The sequence below is a fragment of the Sciurus carolinensis genome, chromosome 10 (genome assembly GCF_902686445.1).
Source record: "Sciurus carolinensis chromosome 10, mSciCar1.2, whole genome shotgun sequence".
Taxonomy (NCBI): Eukaryota; Metazoa; Chordata; class Mammalia; order Rodentia; family Sciuridae; genus Sciurus; species Sciurus carolinensis.
Genome location: NC_062222.1, coordinates 21,044,343 through 21,051,243, shown reverse-complemented (window position 1 = coordinate 21,051,243; position 6,901 = coordinate 21,044,343). Strand labels below are relative to the sequence as shown.

General features: G+C 36.8%; 1 non-coding gene across 1 annotated transcript; it reads left to right on the top strand.

The window, feature by feature from the left end:
• Positions 1-4,390: 4,390 nt before the first annotated feature.
• Trnap-ugg (transfer RNA proline (anticodon UGG)) lies at positions 4,391-4,466 on the top strand. The gene has a single exon. It is a non-coding gene; the product is annotated as a tRNA-Pro (tRNA).
• The last annotated feature ends 2,435 nt before the right edge of the window (positions 4,467-6,901 follow it).

Genomic DNA, 6,901 nt, shown 5'->3' with positions numbered 1-6,901 from the left:
TTGAAGGAACTCGGAAATAACTAGTTTAATCCTCTACTGCAGTGGTCTCTAGAGCAGGTCACTTCATGGAGAAGGTATTCAATTGTTCTGTTCGACTTAGCTGAAACTATTCTGTCTTTGCAGGTCAGGTCAATGCTTCTCCCCTTTAGATCCTTGTAATAAAACTCCACTTCTTGCATATCACCTCTCTTTTGGCCAACTTACAATCATTGGTTGAATGTATTCTTCATATCTTTGATTATGGCAAGAGCCAGAATGAATATCTGGCCTTGCATGGTATTTTATTTCAACATCTATGCCAATATTTAAGAAATTTTATATTTCTAAAAAAAGCATAGAAATTTAATCTTTTTATTAATTGTTGTAAAAATGCTAATAATTTTGTTTAATATTTACATAATATAATAGGTCCAACAGTGAACTGAATGGTTTTATTCTTTTTTTTTTTTTGCTTTAGATAAAATTATATAATAAAAGGCACACAATGTGATATTTTTTCTTTTTTTATTCAATGTGATGTTTTGATATATGGTTACATTGTGAAATGATTAATAAAATGAACTAGTATATCCATCACCTCACATGTTTACCTTTTTTTATGGAAGAACATTGAAGATCTACTCTTTGTAATTTTCTTTCTTTTTTAAAACATTTTTTTATAGTTGTAGATGGACAGTATGCCTTTATTTAATTTATTTATTTCTAATGGTACTAGGGATTGAACCCAGTTCCTCATACATGCTAGGCAAGTGCTCTGCCACTGAGCAACAGCCCTGCAATTTTCAGGTATTCAATATTATCATTATTAATTATGGTCACTATATTGTATAATAATAGAGCTCCAAAATTTATTCTTTCTGTTGACCAAAGCCTTGGTTTTTGACCAGTATCTCACAATTTCTGTACCCAATCCCAACCCCAACCCCAATCCCTGATAATCATTCTTCTATTCTCAATGGTTTGACTGTTTTAGATTCCACATGTAAGTGAGATCATAAGTGTTTGTCTTTTTCTCCCTGGATTTTTCTCTTAGTATAATGTCCTCCAGGTTCATCCACTTTGTTGCAAATGGCAGGATTCAGTTCTTTCTTTTTAAAGACTAAATAGTATTCTATTATATGTGTGTGTGAGTGTGCACACAGCATGCATGTGCGCGCACACACACGTACACACATTTTCTTTATCTCTTCATCTGTCTCATTGAAAACTTACGTTGATTCTTTAACTTGGCTCTTGTGAATGACACTACAGTTGACATGGCTATATCTGTTTGACATATTGATTTTATTTCCAGAAGTAAGAGTTCTACTTAGAATTTCTTATATTATTTTCCTGATTTCATTGAGTTATTTCTGTAGCTAGCTGAGGTTCCTTAAAACAGGTATTTTGAGTTCTTTTATAATTCAGAGATCTCCATTTATTAGTGAGGAACCTCCACACTGTCTTTCCCATAATGGCTGTACTAATTTACCCACAACAATAATTAAATTTTGTACTTTTTATAATAGTCATCTTAACAACTGTGAGGTGATATTTAATCATGATTTTAATTTGCATTTGCCAATCATTTTTTTAATAGTGATTAGAAGTGTGAAACAATTTTCAAAAATTTATTGATTTATGTGTCTTCTTATGGGAAATGTCTATTTAGGCCCATTTTTTAATCAAGTTATTGTATTCTTGCTGTTTTCCCTTTTTTTCCCCTTCATTTTATGCTTTTGATATCACAATTTTAAAGCTTTCTGCAGTGCATATCCTTTAACAAATTAATGTAGCTATGTAATTTTTAATAGTCTTATCTTTTAGCTTGTGTACTATAGATAAGTGATATATACTCTACCATTACAATATTATTCTAAATTTGACTATATACTTACTTTACCATTGAGTTTTATATATTCATGTTTTTATGTGACTAATTAGCATTCTTTCATTTCTACTTGAATACCCTTTAGATTTATTGTAAGGCAGGTCCAGTAGTAATGAGATTCCTCAGCTTTCGTTGGTCTGGTAAAGTCTTTCTCCTTCTTTTTTTTTTTTTTTTTTTTTTTTTGGTTGTTCTAATTGGTTATACATGACAGTAGAATGCATTTTGACACTTCGTACACAAATGGAGCCTAACTTCTCATTCCTCTGGCTATTCATGGTACTGAGTCACACCAGTAGTGTAATCATACATGTACATAGGGTAATAATGTCTGTCTCATTTTCTCCTTCATTTTTAAAGAATAACTTTGCCAGATAAAATAATCTTGGTTGGCAATTTTTTTGTTTTTGTTTTTTTCCTACAACACTTTGACTGTATCATCTCATTTTTTCCTGCTCTGCATTTACTGCTGAGAAATCCACTGGTAGTCTTATAGAGGTTCCCTCATATGTAAGGATTTTTTTTTCTCTTGCTGCTTTCAAGATTCTATCTTTGTCTTTGATCTTTGACAGTTTGATTATAATATGTCAGTGTAGTTCTCTTTTGGTTGTATCTTGCTGGAGACCTTTGAGCTCCCTGTACCTAGATGTTTACATCTTTCTCCAGATTTAGGAAAGATATTATCTATAAAGAAACTTTCTGTCCCTTTTCTCTGTTTTTTCCTTCTTAAACTCCTTTAATGTGAATGCTAGCTCTCTTGATGCTATCCTATAAACCCCATAGACATTCTTCACTCCTTTTCATTCTTTTTTCTCATTTGCGTATTTTCAAATAACATGTGATCAAGTTGATAGATTCTTTCTTCTGCTGTTGACACTCTCCATTGCAGTTTTCACTTCATTCATTGCATTTTTAATCTCCAGAATTCTGTTTGGTTCTTTTTGATTTCAAGCTCTGTTAAATTTCTCACTTTGTTCATGTATTGTTTTCCTGATTTCATTGAGTTATTTCTGTAGCTAGCTGAGGTTCCTTAAAACAGGTATTTTGAGTTCTTTTATAATTCAGAGATCTCCGTTTATTAGGGGTCAGTTACTAGAAAATTATTATGTTCCTTTGTAGTGCTGTGTTTCCTTGATTTTTCATATTTTATGTTGACATCTGCACATTCGATCGAGCAGCTGCCTCTTCCAGACTTTAGGAACTGTTGTGGGGAACATCTTCCCTGAAAACACCTTGTCTGGAAACACCTTTCCAGGTGAATACCAGGTTGCTAGTTGGGTGAGGTGTGGCAGTTCTGGCTCCAGCGAGGGAGCAGCATTCTTTGTCTTCTAGTCTTTGTGCATCTCTCAGCCGAGGTCAGTGTTGACAAAGGCTACGAGGACCTTCAGGATCCAAGGCTATGGGGGGGTATCTGCAGCAGCAGTGAAGACTCGGGGTCTTCAGTAGGAAAGGCTGCTGGGGTCCTCCTGATCTCTTTTTCTCCCACTGCAAAAGTTCTAGTTGCGCGAATCCCTCAGGTGCTCTGTTTATCTTGCGAGTGTACCTGTGGTGGCGGTGTCATCAGCGTCTGATGGAGCGCCTGTGCAGTGAGTGGCTGCAAGGCCAGGGTCTGAAGCGTGGCTTGTGTGGAGGAAACAGGGCTTCTGAGTACCAGATGGTGGTGCCTGGAGCACAGGCTCTCTGCTGCCTCATGGGTAACGGTGTGCAAGGCAGAGCTGGGGCCTGGAGCGTGGGCGTGCGGCGAGCTGCGCCTCTCTGTGACCGTGGTGCTCATAGAGTGGCTGTGGAATTGGGGTCCAGAGTGCAGGCATGCACAGAGCAGGAGAGTCTCCAAGGCCTGACTGGGGGTGGAACTACCCTGTAACAGACATTGTTCTGCTGATTGAGGCACAAATGCACACGGTGTGGCCACAGAGCCAGGGCTGGGATGCAGGCAAGCATGGAGTGAATGTGGCTCTGAGGTCAGGGGTGTATTTTGGGTTAGCGGGTGATGACTCACTCCTCACTCCTTCCTGGGGGAGATGTCACAACATCAGCTCCCGCGTTAGGGTGTCTTCAAGGGGATGGCTGTTGGTAATTTCAGAGGAGAAAAATGCTGATGTCCTCTGCAGAGTGGGCCACTGGAGAACATGGTGGCATCTTCTGCGTGGCAGATAATGATAGCCCCATCCTTTGTTCTTGGTCATCTTCAGATGTCTCAGGTATGCTGACCTCCCCAGTGATACTTTAATGTATTTATTCTCTGATATTTTTTGCTTTCCTGTGATGCCGCAGGTTCTTGAGAGCCACTGAGCCCTCAGAGTTATCGCTTTTCATGGACAACTGTCCATTTGTGTTTTCTTGTGGGGTAGGGGTGAGAAGGCTTGCGTCTCCTACTGTCATGTTGCTGATGGTACTCAGAAAGTTTTATTTTTATACCTTTTAACTTCGATAATGCATTAGAATGATTATTTAGGTCCTTTTCAGAACCTTCCCTTCCTTCTATTAACTATAAAAAGACAGTTTATTTAAAGGAATTCCTGCTGGGGAGATAGCTCAGTTGGCAGAGTGTGTGCCTTGGAAGCACAAGGCCCTGGGTTCAATCCCCAGCACTGCAAAAAAAAAAAAAAAAGTTCCTTCTTTTGTGAGGCTGTGATCTTGTTTATGACACTGAGGCTGCATATTTATATCCACACAGATAGAGGAACAGAAGATACCTTCCTATGTGGCATTATCTCATTGAAAAATAGTTCCCATTCTAAATTATGACTTTTGTCTTCTTTTTATGACTACTTCTCCAAATAGCAGTCATTCCAGGTTTCATTCTTTAAATACCACCCTAAAGGAATAAAGCTAAGAGAGGTACTGTCCATTTTTTGATACCAAAGAGATTATTTTGGGATGGACAAAAAAGGAAAAATAATTACCTTCAGGCAAAAATAGGAAATTTGACTTTATTCAGGGTTCTTTACATTGCTAGTTACCCAAAGAAAAAATGAGACAGAATAATGAACTGTCAGCTCTAAAAGACCATTTAGTTTAATCTCTTTATTTAACAGACAAATAAATGGAGCCTCCACTGGCCAGCCAAGATCTAGAAGATTACACAGATGGATGGTGGGGAAATCTAAAACAATCCATGACAGGTTTATGACCAGCTTGTTAAATTAAATCCTTTGCATAACACTGTATTGCTTTCTTTGCTGGGTGAGGATTGACAGGTATTGATGAAATATCTGAGGTTCTAATTCAGAATGCTTGGTGACAAATCATACTTTAACAAGTTGAGACTATCAACAAGCCACAGAGGGAGGCTAGGGCCCCAGCCTGCAGCAGCCGTCCTTTGGTCTAACCAGTCTCTGTGCTTTAACAGGGACATGCTTGATCCCCTCACCCACAAGAAGCCGATTTAGTGCTTCAGTTAATATGCCATTAAGATACTTCACTGTGCTAAGCCTTTAATATACACCTTGAATGCACTGGAGGCTGAGGCTTTTAGCCACCCAAAGAGATATAAATGGCCCAGAGAATGCTTAATGCTCTTCCTACTCTGATATTTCATTATCAAATGCAACTTAAAAGTTTCCTAGTACATGATTTTTTTTTATTGGTTTGAATAAAACCAGAATGGAGAAAATAGCAATTTCCTCTCTAATCTAAATAATTTCCTCTGCCACCATATCTATCCTATCGTGGTTCTGACTACATTAATTCCTTGATCTCAGATTCCTGATCTGAGCCAGATTATTGGTGTCAGAGTACCTTTCCATCACCAAATGAGTGTCTTTGAAGTTTCACTCTCTTATTGAAGTATCTAAATGGAAGCATCTTAGAGATGTTTGCTGTGGAGATACTCTTTGTTTGCTGTCTGTTATTTTATTTCTTACTTTTCTAACCGTAACTCTCTTGGTAGCACACTAACGTGGTAATAGAATTTTAATATGACACCAGACCCAAGAGGTCATTTAAGCCAGTCCTTCAGTTTAGAAGTAAAAAAATTCTAGGTCAAAGATACAAAGTGAGAACCATTTGAGTTTACTTTGTCTTATTGAAGGGATTTGGTATTTGTAGCTTATTCTCTCCTTAAAAACACAAACACATGTTTTTCCTCTTAAGTAAGTACTTAGTTATGACTTGATTTTCATCACCTTCTAGTGATTGATATGATGTATTGAAAAAAAATTTAGGTATGAAGAAATGACTTGGCTAGACAAAAATCGAGGTAAAGTGAGGTAAATCTGGCATTTAATTTTGGTGTACTGTTCCTGAGGAGAAGTTCTTTTTCAAAAATGATTTGTGCTCACTTCTTTTGACATTAGGGGGGAAAAAGAGAAATTTAACATCTGAATTTTTCACATTGATCTGTTATATTTCATCTGATTTAAGAAAGACTTCTGAGAAGACAAATATATCCTTCAAGTCTTGCGAAACAATCCTTCAAATGTTTTATCTCGAATGACACATTGATATATTAAGTTCGTATCATTTTAAAACGTATTTATCTTTTTGGCAGAAAGGGATGATGATAACTGATTTCACTGAAAGACTTCAGGTTGAACTGACAGGGCCAATAATGAGCACAAATTTAAAAAGCATGTAGTCTGTGGAAGAATCCTTTAAGAGGAACCGTAGGTGTTAATCTCCAGTAGAGCAAGAAGTTGCCCTCTTGCGTTCTAGAGTCGCATGATCATCTCTTTGTGTTCAGTATGTTCAAATCTTTTACTAAAATGAATCTAGTAACTTCTTCAATATTAGTTAGAGTTTAAAAAAAAAGACAAAAAAAATCCACTGCTTATAACAAAGCTTTTTCCTAATTAGCTCTAAGGATATTTTTCTTTCATATCTTACGTGAAGAATGAGCAGGTATAATCTATGAGTGACCATTTTCTTTATTTAGGAAAAAACTGAGAATAGAGAAGCGATAGGATTATGGATCATCTTTTTACAATAAGCACCTGTTACTTTTATTTTTCAGTTAAAAATATCAAGATCAAAACCAAAATGATATGACTTCTTAGAGTCATTTTATTTTCTGTTCAGATGACTTGTTTGTGC